Source organism: Xenopus laevis, chromosome 9_10S (assembly GCF_017654675.1).
Source record: "Xenopus laevis strain J_2021 chromosome 9_10S, Xenopus_laevis_v10.1, whole genome shotgun sequence".
NCBI classification, from domain to species: Eukaryota; Metazoa; Chordata; class Amphibia; order Anura; family Pipidae; genus Xenopus; species Xenopus laevis.
Window position 1 is genome coordinate 13,313,675 of NC_054388.1, and position 17,343 is coordinate 13,331,017.

Genomic DNA, 17,343 nt, shown 5'->3' on the forward strand with positions numbered 1-17,343 from the left:
GTAGCTCCCCATCTTCTTTTCTGCTGATTCACTGCACATGCTCTGTGCTGCTGTCACTTACTGAGCTTAGGGACCCACTCACAATATACAGTACACATAGAATAGAAATGTCACAATATAAGGCTGATTAGTAATTAATACAGATAATTACTACATGGCAGCACAGAAACCAGTGCAATTAGCATCAGAATTTAATAATCAGCAAACCTGTAGCATCAGCTTATATTACAGGGGAAGCTCATTTTCTGCTGGATAATTAGTGACGAGCCCTAAGCTTAGCTTCTCAACAGCTGCTCAGAGCCCACTGAGCATGTGAGTGTCACAGACACTTTCCAAGATGGTGACCCCCTGTGACAAGTTTGAAGTCCTGGATCATTGCTGCTATTGACAAGCTGAAACTTTAGCCTCGTGCAATAAGTTCAGTATATAAAATATAGCATTTTTAGCCCTATTCATTTTAGGGTTTAGCTTTCCTTTAAGCACTATAGCATCTAATGAAGTTTTAGTGGTTTTTGTTTAGTTGGTTTTATTTATTGTTTATAATGCCCATTCAAAATGCCCAGAATTCCCACCCATACTGGCTTTTTTTCGTGATGCCTGTTGCTAGTAATGCAGGGGAGATCTTGGAAAACCAAAATGAATATAAGTTAGTGCCCTACTAGTAGGGATGTAGCGAACGTCGGAAAAAAAGTTCGCGAACATATTCGCGAACTTGCGCAAAAACGCGAGCGGTTCGCGAACGGTTCGCGAACCCCATAGACTTCAATGGGAAGGCGAACTTTAACATCTAGAAAAGACATTTCTGGCCAGAAAAATGATTTTAAAGTTGTTTAAAGGGTGCAACGACCTGGACAGTGGCATGCCAGAGGGGGATCAAGGGCAAAAATGTATCTGAAAAATCTGCCTGTGTGTGCTTGGAAGAGATAGTGTAGGGGGAGAGCTGTTAGTGATTTCAGGGACAGATGATAGTAAGTTTGCTGGCTAGTAATCTGCTTGATACTGCTCTGTATTGGAGGGACAGAAGTCTGCAGGGATTTGAGGGACATTTTAGCTTAGTAATCTACTGTTCTCTTTAAACAACTGCCATACGTTGACCTTGTAGGCATTGTTTGCCCAGTTTTTTTGGACGCAGCCACTGAAGCACAGTTGCCAGAAAAAATATGCCATATAAATGCTGAAAATAGTCATTTTTCGCCATACGTTGACCTTGTAGACATTGTTTGCCCAGTTTTTTTGGACGCAGCCACTGAAGCACAGTTGCCAGAAAAATTATGCCATATAAATGCTGAAAATATAAATTTTTTTGGTTGCAGCCACTGAAGCACAGAGGCCAGAAAAATTATGCCATATAAATGCAGAAAATATGCATTTTTTTGGTCGCAGCCACTGAAGCACAGTTGACAGAAAAATTATGCCATATAAATGCTGAAAATATAAACTTTTTGGTTGCAGCCACTGAAGCACAGAGGCCAGAAAAATTATGCCATATAAATGCAGAAAACATGCATTTTTTTGGTCGCAGCCACTGAAGCACAGTTGACAGAAAAATTATGCCATATAAATGCTGAAAATATAAATTTTTTTGGTTGCAGCCACTGAAGCACAGAGGCCAGAAAAATTATGCCATATAAATGCAGAAAATATGCATTTTTTTGGTCGCAGCCACTGAAGCACAGTTGCCAGAAAAAATATGCCATATAAATGCTGAAAATAGTCATTTTTTGCCATATACGTTGAGTCAACGTATGGCAAAAAATGACTATTTTCAGCATTTATATGGCATATTTTTTCTGGCCTCTGTGCTTCAGTGGCTGCGGCCAAAAAAACTGGGCAAACAATGCCTACAAGGTCAACGTATACACTACTACAGCGGTGGATACGGATTACGTAAAATATATTATGGCTGCTTGAAAAAAGTGACTCCGGTGTTTTTTCTGGAGACGGTAATATTATGGATATTTAGACAGAATGTGAACAAGGTCACACAGCTCGATGGCGGGTTGAAGAAAACAGTGTGCAAATAATGCCTACAGGGCAAATAATGCCTAAAAGGTCAACTTATACACTACTACAGCGGTAGTAAAATAAAAAAAAGTAAAATAAAAAAAAATGAATATTAAAAAAAAAAAATTAAAGTTGGTGCTGCTGAACTACTAGGAGCAGCAGATTAGCACACCAGTCCCACTCCCCAACACTGCTAGACTAATAGCACTGGGCTCTTATAGTAGTAGTAGTAGTAGTAGTAGTAAAACAACAAAAAAATAAATAAAAGCAGTCCTTACAAGGACTACTGTTATTGCAGCAGTCAGCAGATGAGATCAGAAGCAGGACAGCTGCCCACTGCAGCTACATACAGAGCACTGCAGTAGAAGGTAGATTACTAGCCAGCAAAGCTACCTAAGCTAAAATGTCCCTCAAACCCCTGCAGACTTCTGTCCCTCCAATAACAGAGCAGTATCAAAACGATTACTAGCCAGCAAACTTTCAACTGTCCCTGAAATCACTAACAGGCAGCAGCTCTCTCCCTACACTATCTCTTCAGCACACACAGGCAGAGTGAAAAAACGCTGCAGGGCTTCGGTTTTTATAGGGAAGGGGAGTGGTCCAGGGGAGAGCTTCCTGATTGGCTGCCATGTACCTGCTGGTCTGGGGTGAGAGGGCAAAAAAAAGCGCCAACAATGGCGAACCCAAAATGGCGAACGTCGCGCGACGTTCGCGAACTTCCGGCGAGCGCGAACACCCGATGTTCGCGCGAACAAGTTCGCCGGCGAACAGTTCGCGACATCTCTACCTACTAGACCCCCAGGAATCACAAGGTCTACTTTCTCTATAGATACACCCTGTAACTTAAGCTGGCCATAGATGTTGAGATTTTTAAAAGATCAGATCCTCATCGTGAGACCACGTTTTTCTAGGAACGATCGTACGAATTTACCATCAACTAAAAAGACCAATTTGCCAGGAAAACAAAGGGGAGCTGCCTGCTTGGCCCTGCAAACATAGATAGATTGCACTGGGACCGACAAAGATTTTTTGACCTGGCCGATCAATTTCCTCACAGATGTTGGCCGAAAAATCGCAAGATGTACGATCGTTCGAATCCCACTAACCGCACGATAATTCCGAAGGATTGGTCGGACTTCCCTAAAATCGGTCGTTCGGCAAGAAGAATCGTAGCGTCTATGGGGAGCTTAAGGTTGCCACCTGGCCGGTATTTTACCGGCCTGGACGGTAAAAATGATGGTTGATCCCAATGTTATTAATAGGGGAAAAAAGATAAATATATAGGAAGGCCGGTATTTTTTTCCAGAAAAGGTGGCAACCCTAGTAACAGAGCATTCAAACAGTTTTTTTGTCACTAGCATCCGGAATTATTGTTCAACAGTTTTTTCAACAAAGAAGGGTCAAACTTAATTAACAGTTCTCCGTGCTGAGCATACAAATCAATATTACCTTGCGATAAAGACAATTATTCAGGTATGAAGTAATAAGTCAGCCATTTATCGGCAAGAGAAGAGAGAGAGGTGATGGGACACTTTTCTGTTGGTCAATGCACCTCGGCTTTATCTAACAATCGCATAACAAACATTTATGAAACTACATTTTTAAGCCTTTTAAAAGGTGTATTGAGAATGTTATTTCTTTGAACTCTTATCTGCGGGAGTGTTTCTGAGCTGATAACGACTCATTTAGGTGACTTGTCTCAGCAGTGGAAGAAAAAACACGCTTAAAGCCCATGGTGCTTAAGTGACAAAACCCAAAAGCACAAGCTTATTTGGCTGCGGCTCCTTCCAGATTGCTCGGGCGTCCAGGTGTGTAATCCAGTTCAGCAGGAAACATTAAACAGCCATTTATCAATGTCCCACGGCACTGTAAGCAAATAGATTGTTCTACAAGGTGTTTAAATATTGTTTCACTTATAAAGTAGGAGGACGCAATCCCTGAATCATCAGAGTGAGAAAACCATTCCAAAATGTATTGTTTTAAAAAATGACCAGAAAACGACACTGGTATGATATTGCAAATAATAATAATTTATGGTAACAGTACAGATAAATTATAAATATTCTCCTTCACAAATCCAGTCCTTGGGGCAACATCATGACATTCAGGTTTATCATGTGCCACCCTAACGAATCTATTGCGGAAATATTTTAGGAGCACTTTACTCCAGTAATCAGGTAACCAGAAAAGCTGCCAAATATATTTTTTAAAGGCCAAGTCAACCCCAAAATACAAATTTGCCAACATTATTATAAGCAAATTTGCAATATACATTCATTACAACTTTACGATGTTTTTTTAAGTTATTTGTATATGTATTGCGACAAATCGGCTGCTCTTCAGCGACTGATCTCCCGAACTGCCTCCCCGTCAGCTAGAATCTAAATCGCCGGCCGGATGGCACTTGGAGTGCTTCGTTTTCCGAAGTTGCCTCACGAGGAAACTTCGGGCGACTTCGGAAAACAAAGAGCTCCAAGTGTCATCCCGCCAGCGATTTAGATTCTAGCCGGCAGTTCGGGGAGTTTAGTCGCTGAAGAAGAGTCGATTTGTCGCCGGGCGACTAATCTCCCCGAATCTTTTTGTCTGTCTCTGCCCTATGACTGTTGATACAATGTAAGACAAGGCAGCTTTGCTAGGGAACTAAGACTTTTGCAACATTGTTTAAAAATTAACAACCATGCGTTAAGCAAATGCCGCTTTCAATAGCAATTGTTTTTGCAAATAACTTTAAAAGCACTGACATTTTTTAATTCATGTTTATTGAAATATTGCTTTCTTTTATTAAACAAATCTTTATCCAGAGTTTTATTAAGCAAATCTTTCGCTGAGTTTCCTTCTCGGCGAACTGATAAGCTGAAGCTACATCCTCCTATATCTTTTGTCAGTGACGTCATATCCTGTCTGCTGGAAATGCATTAAAGTTGTAAAAAACGCTGGCGACTTTTCTTTTTTTAAAGGGGCATTTCCTTCAAAAGTCGGGACTATTAAAGGTTTATGTGTGAACATTAAACTAATTTGAGGGGCATGCCACATTTGTTTAAGGGTGGGCTCATGTCTAGGGCATCTCTTCTGTCTTTATTACAGCTCATTGGACTTGTGTTTGAAAAAGTGGCCAAGCATTTGCACCAACATTACTAATAAAGACGTCCATACGACTTTTAGATACCCGCCCTATTCAAATTAACCTAAGCGTAAGAGTACTAACACTTTAGTGAATTTGCCCCTTTCAATTGCCCCTCCTCCACTTAATGGTAAGTGCCAGCAAGTGCACCAGCAGGATCCAAGTGATTTTCAAATAAGCAAATTGATAGACTGGGGCGGCTGGGGCCCACTGGGGATTCCACCTCAGTATCCAGGACTTTTTACTCACCCATTTTGCACCTACATATTTTTCCATATTACGGAATATAATGTAGGTGCGGTGTATTAACAAAGGCTAATAGTGATATATAAAGTCCCAAGGGCATATTATGATATCTATCATTTCTAGAAGAGCAGGTAAGACTGTTTTGTACTTGGTATGCCTTGTCACTATTTGGATTTTTCACCTACAAGCAGGGTATTGCACACTGAGCATCTGACTTAGTTCCAGGACCTCATTTAAAGAATAGACACATTTAATTATAGAGTAAACTTACTCACCAAATCTGCTGTCGTTTCCAGCTCCGGAAAATTCTTATTCTATTTTTATCCAAAAGAGAGGTAATGCTGCATCCATATGAACATTTGGTCAATGCTGCAATACAGAATTCTTTATTAATGGCGTACAGATTATATGTGTTGGTATAATACATGTAAATTTTGGGTTCACATTAACACATTAAGATGGGCCCAATATTTAATCTTATTTAAGCAGGGCAGGGCTGCTTGCAAAGAATCAGCGCCACTGGCACAGAATGTTCTGTTATACAGATAGCTAAAATCTCAGCCATTAAGCAGGGCAGGACTGCTGCTTACAATGGGGATCAGATAGGATCTGTGCAGTCACTGGGACAGAATAGGGATGTAGCGAACGTCGGAAAAAAAGTTCGCGAACATATTCGCGAACTTGCGCAAAAACGCGAGCGGTTCGCGAACCCCATAGACTTCAATGGGAAGGCGAACTTTAACATCTAAAAAAAAAAATTCTGGCCAGAAAAATGATTTTAAAGTTGTTTAAAGGGTGCAACGACCTGGACAGTGGCATGCCAGAGGGGGATCAAGGGCAAAAATGTATCTGAAAAATCTGCCTGTGTGTGCTTGGAAGAGATAGTGTAGGGGGAGAGCTGTTAGTGATTTCAGGGACAGATGATAGTAAGTTTGCTGGCTAGTAATCTGCTTGATACTGCTCTGTATTGGAGGGACAGAAGTCTGCAGGGATTTGAGGGACATTTTAGCTTAGGTAGCTTTGCTGGCTAGTAATCTACTGTTCTCTTTAAACAACTGCCATACGTTGACCTTGTAGGCATTGTTTGCCCAGTTTTTTTGGACGCAGCCACTGAAGCACAGTTGCCAGAAAAAATATGCCATATAAATGCTGAAAATAGTCATTTTTCGCCATACGTTGACCTTGTAGGCATTGTTTGCCCAGTTTTTTTGGTCGCAGCCACTGAAGCACAGTTGCCAGAAAAAATATGCCATATAAATGCTGAAAATAGTCATTTTTTGCCATATACGTTGAGTCAACGTATGGCAAAAAATGACTATTTTCAGCATTTATATGGCATATTTTTTCTGGCCTCTGTGCTTCAGTGGCTGCGGCCAAAAAAACTGGGCAAACAATGCCTACAAGGTCAACGTATACACTACTACAGCGGTGGATACGGATTACGTAAAATATATGAATGCTGCTTGAAAAAAAGTAACTCAAGTGGTTTTTCTAGAGACGATAATATTATCAATATTTAGACAAAATGTGAACAAGGTCACACAGCTAGATGGCGGGTTGAAGAAAACAGTGTGCAAATAATGCCTACAAGGTCAACGTATACACTACTACAGCGGTGGATACGGATTACGTAAAATATATTATGGCTGCTTGAAAAAAGTCACTCCGGTGTTTTTTCTGGAGACGGTAATATTATGGATATTTAGACAGAATGTGAACAAGGTCACACAGCTAGATGGCGGGTTGAAGAAAACACTGTGCAAATAATGCCTACAGGGCAAATAATGCCTAAAAGGTCAACTTATACACTACTACAGCGGTAGTAAAATAAAAAAAAGTAAAATAAAAAAAAAATGAATATTAAAAAAAAAAAATTAAAGTTGGTGCTGCTGAACTACTAGGAGCAGCAGATTAGCACACCAGTCCCACTCCCCAACACTGCTAGACTAATAGCACTGGGCTCTTATAGTAGTAGTAGTAGTAGTAGTAAAACAACAAAAAAATAAATAAAAGCAGTCCTTACAAGGACTACTGTTATTGCAGCAGTCAGCAGATGAGATCAGAAGCAGGACAGCTGCCCACTGCAGCTACATACAGAGCACTGCAGTAGAAGGTAGATTACTAGCCAGCAAAGCTACCTAAGCTAAAATGTCCCTCAAACCCCTGCAGACTTCTGTCCCTCCAATAACAGAGCAGTATCAAAACGATTACTAGCCAGCAAACTTTCAACTGTCCCTGAAATCACTAACAGGCAGCAGCTCTCTCCCTACACTATCTCTTCAGCACACACAGGCAGAGTGAAAAAACGCTGCAGGGCTTCGGTTTTTATAGGGAAGGGGAGTGGTCCAGGGGAGAGCTTCCTGATTGGCTGCCATGTACCTGCTGGTCTGGGGTGAGAGGGCAAAAAAAAGCGCCAACAATGGCGAACCCAAAATGGCGAACGTCGCGCGACGTTCGCGAACTTCCGGCGAGCGCGAACACCCGATGTTCGCGCGAACAAGTTCGCCGGCGAACAGTTCGCGACATCTCTAGGACAGAATGCTCTGTTATACAGATAGCTAGAATCTCAGCCATAAAGCAGGGCAGGACTGCTGCTTACAATGGGGATCAGATAGGATCTGTGCAGCCGCTGGGACAGAATGCTCTGTTATACAGATAGCTAAAATCTCAGCCATAAAGCAGGGCAGGACTGCTGCTTACAATGGGGATCAGATAGGATCTATGCAGCCGCTGGGGCAGAATGCTCTGTTATACAGATAGCTAGAATCTCAGCCATAAAGCAGGGCAGGATTGCTGTTTACAATGGGGATCAGATAGGATATGTGCAGCCACTGGGACAGAATGCTCTGTTATACAGATAGCTAGAATCTCAGCCATAAAGCAGGACAGGACAGGACTGCTGCTAACAATGGGGATCAGATAGGATCTGTGCAGCCACTGGGACAGAATGCTCTGTTATACAGATAGCTAGAATCTCAGCCATAAAGCAATGCAGGACTACTGCTTACAATGGGGATCAGATAGGATCTGTGCAGCCACTGGGACAGAATGCTCTGTTATACAGATAGCTAGAATCTCAGCCATAAAGCAGGACAGGACTGTTGCTTACAATGGGGATCAGATAGGATCTGTGCAGCCACTGGGACAGAATGCTCTGTTATACAGATAGCTAGAATCTCAGCCATAAAGCAGGGCAGCACTGCTGCTTACAATAGGTATGAAACAATGGGTATCAGACATCCTTCTTCATCTAGAATCAAAGTTGTAGAAATCTTTCTTTCTGCAGTGAAACGCACTTTAGAATCATTGAATTAGAGAGAAACATTATTTTTATTTAGTTTTATAACATTAAATGATTACTATTGAAAATGTATTCTATTAGAAGACTACATAAATATGTGAAAAAGACCAGCGAGCGGGAACCCTGCCCTGGTTAGGCACAAAGCTGCTGAAGAAATCTTTGCCACTGAGCCATTTTACATTTCTCCTACGGTTTAGTCTTAAAACAGCCTGAAAATGTCATCCTAATAAAAATCAGGAGACAAGATATGATTATTATAGATCTATATGCTCTGTTTGTGTAAGACAGGGGTCCCCAACCTTTTTAACCAGTGAGCCACATTCAAATGTAAAACAAGTTGGGGAGCAACACAAGCATGAAAAAGTACCCTGGGGTGCCAAATAAGTGCTGGGATTGGCTATTTGGTAGCCCCTATGTGGACTGGCAGCCTACAAGAGGCTCTCCCTGGCACTATACTTAGTTTTTATGCAATTAAAATTAGCTTTCAAGCTTAAAATTCAAAAATAAGCACCTGCTTTGAGGACACCGAGAGCAACATCCAAGGGGTTGGAGAGCAACATGTTGCTCACGAGCTACTGGTTGGGGATCACTGGTGTAAGATATAGAAACCCCAGTTGGGAAAATAAAGGGGCAATATGGGAGGTGTACAGTGTCATCACTTAGACTTTTTGTAGTCAATGCAACTTTAATATTAACTTCAGATTTTTAGCTCACAATTATCATTAATTGAATACTAAACATCACTTGTATCAGCTGAATCTCCATTTATGAGACCTGTCCCAGTGGGGGGAAGGAGTGTCAGGTTCCCATAGGATTTATTGAAAGGAATACCAGGTGATTAGTCAAAGGTCACCCAAATAAATTGCAGGGGGAGCAACAGAAGTCAAAGTCCTACTGCACTAACAGGACAGGCACCTTTCTACTGAACACTGAACTAATCTGCTCTCAGGATTCCGAAGTTGCCTCACGAGGAAACTTCAGGCGACTTCGGAATACAAAGCGTCACATGTGCCATGCCGCAGGCGACTTTTCATTAAAGCCGGCGCAAGACAGAGGGAAGGCATCTGGGGAGATTAGTCGCCCCACAGAAGAGGCGATTAGTCGCCAGGCGACTAAGTCTCCCCGAATCGCCAGATGTGCCCTTACATCTAATGGTGGCCACATACAGGCAGATTCGGCAGCTTATCTGGGCATCCGAAGGGTTTTCCAGATCGATATCTGGCTGAAAATTGGCCAGATATTGATCGGGCAGGTTTGGTTTTTCCTGCGATCGAGGACTGTATAGTTGTTTCGGTCCTATGATCCGTCTGTGCTCATTTCCTTCGTATAATCTGATCTTTTGTCCCTAGAGATCAACCCAATATCACCCTGCCATTGGTGGATATATCAGAGTGCCAACAAGCCAAACGAGCGGATCTAATAGTGTATAGCCACCTTAAGTTGTCCAAGAAGAGACAAATGATGCTAGGAGCTGTGTAATGTAAGGTCTAGGCATGCTGGAAGCATAATTAAGTTAAAGGGATACTGTCATGAGAAAAAATATTTTTTTCAAAACATATCAGTTAATAGTGCTGCTCCAGCAGAATTCTGCACTGAAATCCATTTCACAAAAGAGCAAACGGATTTTTTTTATATTTAATTTTGAAATCTGGCACAGGGCTATACATATTGTCAGTTTCCCAGCTGCCCCCAGCCATGTGATTTGTGGTCTGATAAATTTCAGTCACTCTTTACTGCTGTACTGCAAGTTGGAGTGATATCAGCGCTCCCTTTCCCCCCAGCAGCCTAACAACAGAACAATGGGAAGGTAACCAGATAGCAGCTCCCTAACACAAGATAACAGCTGCCTGGTAGATCTAAGAACAGCACTCAAAAGTAAAATCCAGGTAACCAGATAGCAGCTCCCTAACACACGATAACAGCTGCCTGGTAGATACAAGAACATCACTCAATAGTAAAATCCAGGTCCCACTGAGACACATTCAGTTACATTGAGTAGGAGAAACAACAGCCTCCTGAAAGCAGTTCCATCCTAAAGTGCTGGCTCTTTCTGAAAGCACATGACCAGACAAAATGACCTGAGATGCACTTACACACCAATATTACAACTAAATACACTTGCTGGTTCAGGAATGACATTTTATATTGTAGAGTGAATTATTTGCAGTGTAAACAGTGTCATTTAGAAATAAAAAATACATCATAAAAATCGTGACATGAATCCCTTTAAGGAGGGCTGCAGATACTGAGTGACCACCGAGGCCGGAATTATTGGCTAATTGCTAATTAGAATAATGTAATTATCTACTGTGATGATATGACCTGTAAGCCTCCAATCTGCAGACTATAAAAACCCATTACGCTGTTGTTGAAGTTATAGCCACAAATCCATCTTAGGACGGATGGATCAACAACATTGTGGCTGATATTTGCCTACAACAGGACACGTATGAAAATGAGCAGAGAATAAATGTGTTCCATTCAGGAGCACAGGTGGTTTAGTCAGAATGACTCAGGCTTGTATTGCACTCCCTTGTGTATAACCTGAAACCCTGCACTTGGGAAGGAGGGCGCCTGAGGACAAACTGAGAAACCACAGCCAAATGCAAAGGGAAGCGGCGCCCTTGCCAAAAATGCCAATTTTGACCTTCTACGTTGCTGGCTATAACGGGAGCTATCAAATTGTGTGATATCTATGTATTCCAGATATTGGTTCATCCATGTATCAAGCATGTTTAAAAGCTAACGTGCCATATCTAATAGCATACGGTGTATAATGGTGGATGAGGAAGTAAAGAAGAAATGCAGTTTCTCTCCAGGGCTAAACCATGTGCCATTTACCAGATTAGCGCTGCTTTATATCGCAACACTCCAATTTTATAATAAAAGTCAGTTCCTACGTTTATTTAAATATATTTTCAGCAGCTACCAGTACTGATCAGACATTACTATGAAACCCATGTCTCTGAAAATGATCAGGGAAGGATAAAAACAGTTGCACACTCCCAGCTTTTATACTGAGTATTTCCTGCGCATAGAATTTGGTGGCATAAAACACTTTTATAGGGTCACTTGTTCAGAGTTTACTTTGCAGTTTAAATTAAGAATCCCCGTTGTAGATAAAACAAATTGCCTATATAAAAATCTAGTTTTTTACACGTTTCACACTTTCTTGGCACTGTGCTTTCTCAAGAATGCCCTCTAGGGGTTCTGGATAGCCTTAAATACCCTCATCAGTTAATCCTTTATTTCCCCTCAATGGAACTACATCTCCCATCATTTCTACCTGCTTTTGCATAAAACTTGATAGGGCTAAACGAACCATAGTGTGTTGGCCGGATACATAGGCTTGTCTGTACATACAAAGCAATCCCTGGCCTCTAGGCACTTTACCAATGAACTGCCCCTCCCAAATATATTTTCTATTATTATTCTGCCTGCAGTGTGACTGACAAAACTTAATTGCTGGTTAGCTGCTTAGGGTTACTGTACTAAGTCAATTTGGCCCAGTGCATACCTCCCAACTATCCTGTTTTCTGTGGGACAGTCCCTATTTTGACAGCTCAGACCGCAGTCCTGGCTTTCTTACTGAAATGTCCCGAGTTTCTCTTTCATCTCCTGTACTGATGCCAGAAAAAGATACAAATTTTCTGAAACTTAATTAAAATAAAAGGGTTGTCGGTAGAGAGCCCAGAACACTGAGCAGCTGCACTTAGATACATTTGTAACAATTTCAGATAAGCAAAGATACTATTGTAACTAATAAGCTAAGCAAGTCTTTTGGGAGACCTGAGAATCCCAGCTTAAAGGGCAATTTCACTTTCATTAACAAAACCTAAAACATGGCCACAAAACTTCCAGAAATGTTTCCAAACCTTCATAATCTGCCCAATTTTGTAAAATGGACATGGTAATTAAGGGGCGTGGGCTTAGAATGGGTGTGGTCAAAAAATTGCCACGCTAAACTTGGCAGATGTTTTTGTCTTTCTTTACATTTTTGGGAGAATATTGGGAGATTTGCTGGTAAGCTAGATTTAGGGGCACATTTACTAAGCTCGAGTAAAGGATTAGAAGTAAAAAAACTTAGAATTTCCAAGTTTTTTTTTTGGGTACTTTGACCATCGAATGGGCTACTTCGACCTTCGACTACGACTTTGATTCGAACGATTCGAAGTAAAAATCGCTCGACTATTCGACCATAATATATTCGAAGTACTGTCTCTTTAAAAAAAACTTCGACTATATACTTCGCCACTTTAAACCTACCGAGCTACAATATTAGCCTATGGTAGCCTTCCCCATAAGTTTTCTAAGCTATTTCTGCTCGAAGAAAAATCATTAGATCGATCGAAGTATTTGCAGTAAATCCTTCAACTTCGATATTCTAAGTCGAAGGATTTTACTTCGAGGGTCGAATATCGAGGGTTAATTAACCCTCGATATTCGACCCTTAGTAAATTTGCCCCTTAGTGTTGCCACCCTTTAGCCGGTTGAATCCGGGCAGGGGGCAGGGCTATGACATGGCGATTGGCCGATCGCCACGTCAATTATAGGGAATTGCTCCTCTCCGAGCAAACTTTCCTGGGAAGGTAATGCAATTTTAGGGGACAAAATCCCTCTTCTCTCCAGATTTATTAGGTGAATAGTGAAAATATCCTGTTGCCATTGCAAAGTTCTCTCCCTTAAGGGCGGTGGCAGACGGGGAGATTAATCGCCCAGCGTCTGCAGGGGACAAATCTCCCCAAAATGCCTTCCCGCCAGCAAGTATATGAATCGCCAGCGGGATGGCATACATAGCGCTTCGGAATTCCTGGTGAGGCAACTTCAGGCAATTTCGGAAAATGAAGAGCTATGCATGCCAAGGCATTTGGGGAGATTAGTCGGCTGCAGTGGAACTGCCTATTAATTTTCTCTGTGGTTACCTTTGATCTGCAAAATATGTTGGCGCTATTTAAATACATGTTGATAATAATCAAGTACTCCCAGCAGGAACATTAGCTCCCTCTTCTGGCCAGTAGCATGTAACCATGTAATTGAATGTACCCGTTTCCTATCTGCTGCAATTGTATCCCAAACATTTCCTAAGCATAAAATGCAACTAGGCGTTTTTATTCAACCACCTGATCACCACTAAAAGGTAATCCCCTAATAAAGTAATCAATGATTCAACAGATTTTTAGGGAAAAACCATGCCAGAGAATGAGTTTTCTTGTTAATAGAGTAGAGACTTTTTTCTTGATTTCATTTTCATGAGAAAACTACTACCTCTGGTGCTTTCTGTGGCTAAATAAATCCTAGTACAGAGCAGTGGAAGTCTCATGTATTCTCTGGAGCTGCTGCAATGAAAGGAAACTTTTCTATCCACTGCCTATATTTATATAGGGCTGAAGCATTTGCAAAGTACTTTGCAGATATGACACATCATTCAGATCAGTCCCTGCCCCGGTGGAGCTTACAATCTAAGGTCAAGATCTAAAATAGATCACATTTACACACACAAAGGTCAGTTTTATTAGGAGCCAATTACTATAGAACAGCTAATCTGATAACCACATTAGCTCTTAATCAGAATGAGGCTGTGTGATGTACCACGGCGGGTTTTGGGGGAAGAAACTCTGCCAAACCATGCAGCACATGTTTGGGTAGGAATGGGGTGAATATGTTCTTACATAGTGCTATACAGCTTTATTTCAAATTGCAAGCATTCCTACAATGACATAGTTTAAACTGCCTGCAATGTGCTTATGCTTGTTTTAATGCTTTTTTTTATTCTGAATCATTTAGCAACTTAAAGAGCCATTAACATGGCATGGAACCCCACTGGAGAATTCGTAGGATGGTGTCGATCGACAAAGCGCAACCAGATGTAGTCGCATGGGTCAAAATATAACAGGACTGGTACAAAAATCTGACATGGAAAATACATGGAAAACTGACATGACGCAACTGTCAGATGGTAACGAAGCATGCTGCGTCTTCATCCGACGAGAACAAATACGATGGTGTCTGACCGACTTATTTTTTTCATTAAAATACATTGAGGGTCGGATGTAGATGAATGAATGAACTACACCATCTGATTTGATCTGATCAGACTTTACATTCTAGCTACAGTGGTATCAGATTTTGTAGGATCCTACAAATCTCGTGCTGTTGCTAAACAAAATTTCCTGTGTATTTTAAAGGACAAGGAAAGTCTAAAATAGAATAAGGCTAGAAATGCTGTATTTTGTTTACTAAACATAAGCATGAACTTACTGCACCACAAAGCCTAACCAAACAAATGATTTATGCTTTCAAAGTTGGCCACAGGGGGCTGTCATCTTGTAATTTTGTTAAACATCTTGGCCTGACCCTGACCCTGCACATGCTCAGTGTGGTCTGGGCTGCTTAGGGATCGTCATAAACAAAGCTGCTTGAATTCTGCATGGCTGTTAAGTAAGGCGGGAGCTCCGTCTGCTGTTCATAAGTATGATTGTTTCCCTGCTCAGCAGTTAGGGACCATCTGACAATTCCTATCCACAGCAGTAAATTAAGGGAGAATTTCACTGAATAAAGTCAGGTTTCTTATAAAAACGTTACACATTTTTTAATTAAAGTATATTGGAGATAGGTTTCTTTTTCATTAAAGAAAGTAAAAATGGGATTTTATTTTTTTGCCTTTCCTTGTCCTTTAAGGGTAGGACTACACGGGCGTTTTCTGTGTGATCCAACGTTGCACAAAAAACGCAGGCGTCAAATTGCATGCAACGGAAATAAGGTGAGTCAATGCATTGTCGGATGATGTCGCATCGTTGATCTGAAGCGACACGACTGTCGGATACAGACGCAGTCTGCGTTTTTGCGCAGCGCATCGGATCACACAGAAAACGCCTGTGTAGTCCTACCCTTAAGATAAGAGGTGATTCCAAAAGCGTTCACAGTGGCCTTTCACTGCTTGTAGCCATTTTATCATAATCCCACAAAATGGGAACCTCAGGATTACGCTGACAATGACAAGTGATTGTGCAGTGCTGGCAATTTCCAATAATTGAGTTACTCACAAAAGTACTGAAAGTCTGCATGGCAAATCCAGTCCCCCTTTTAGAAAATACTGTGCACAATGCCTATGCTACAAATAAAGGTATGTGGCCATTGCAATTGTTTGCAATGTGTTCGTTTTTTTATTTTTTTTATTTTCCAGGTTCATGAAAAGAATATGACCAACCGGTTCTTCAGAGCAGGGCGTGGATATCACCTTACACACATATCAGCAGCAACTTTAAAGTCACGGACATCCAGTGAACCTTAAGGGCATGGGCACATGGGCAGATTTGGGGAGATTTAGTCACCTGGCGACTAATAGCCTCTTCTTCGGGGTGACATTCTCCCCAAACTGCCTTCCGCCTGTTATAATGAGAAAACCCCAGCGCAATGGCGATTTCCGAAGTCGCCTCATGAGGAAACTTCAGGCCAATTCAGAAATCGAAGCGACGCAAGTGCATTACCGCAATTGATTTTTCATTGTAGCAGGTGGAAGGCAGGGGGAAGGCAGTTCGGGGAGTTTGGCCCCCCAAAGAAGAGACGATTAGTCACCAAGCGACTAAATCTCCACGTGTGCCCCTGCCCTAAGTTAAACTTCCTTGCTTGCTGTGCGGCACTAGTCTATAATGGGCAAATGTATGCCAAGATCTAGTAACCCATAGCAACCTAGAGGAGACTAAATCTATAGCAAACGTTACACGGTTTATTTCATGACTCCCAAATCTTCTATGTGTTCCTCTGCCAGTCTAACTCTATGGAAGGTGCCCATGAACATTTCCTTGCTCTGGTGGGCTGTATGTTGGGCAAAACACAGTGGGGCTCATTTATCAACACTGGGCAAATTTGCCCATGGGCAGTTACTATAGCAACCAATCAGTGATTAGCTTTTTAAAGCTAGCTGCAAGTAGAACAATCAATACAGCAATCTGATTGGTTGCCATGGGTTATTGCCCATGGGACAATTCCCATAGGGAGGAAGCACACCAAACATATGATTTTGCCTTTTAGGACATTTATTCAGCAGTGTTGGCACAAGCTTTCGGGGTCAACCCCTTCCTCAGGTGCAAAGGGGTTGACCCCGAAAGCTTGTGCCAACACTGCTGAATAAATGTCCTAAAAGGCAAAATCATATGTTTGGTGTGCTTCCTCCCTATGGGAATTGTTGTATGAAAACCGGGCTTGGAAGTAGCTGGAGGAGTTGAATGCACCCTAAAGAAAAAAGGAAAAGTAAGTGGTGTGCCGAAGAATATGTATGCAGGTATATTATTGCCCATGGGCAAATTTGCCCAGTTTTGATAAATGACCCCCAGTGTCTTTTAAGAACAGAGAATTCCTTTTCCATTACTACTATTACTTAGTAGAATATAAGAAGGTTGCTAATTGTGGGAACAGAACCCTTGTATCCACAAAATAATTTAGGCGTACACAAGATGCTGTGAAGGGAAATAGTATGGCATCTCTCAACCATACATAATAAAATACAGAAATTAAATCTCTTGGGGGCACACGATTAGCTATATTTTTATAGAACATAGAAACTACTGAAAAAGAGTAGATGTTGCAGACCCTTACTGTGGCAATAACTAGTTTAAAAAAATATATATAAGATTCCAAAACTTCCCCAAAAGTCAAATTAAGCCAGTATACA

At 41.4% G+C, this 17,343-nt stretch overlaps 1 long non-coding RNA gene across 1 annotated transcript in view; it reads right to left on the reverse strand.

The window, feature by feature from the left end:
* Positions 1–3,581: 3,581 nt before the first annotated feature.
* Positions 3,582–17,343, reverse strand: part of LOC108702621 — a 65,235-nt gene continuing 51,473 nt past the window's right edge. The window contains exons 3-4 of the long non-coding RNA XR_001933320.2: positions 5,647–5,740; positions 3,582–3,870 (exon numbers count right to left, since the gene is read on the reverse strand). This is a non-coding gene — a long non-coding RNA (uncharacterized LOC108702621). The remainder of the gene's footprint in view (positions 3,871–5,646; positions 5,741–17,343) is intronic.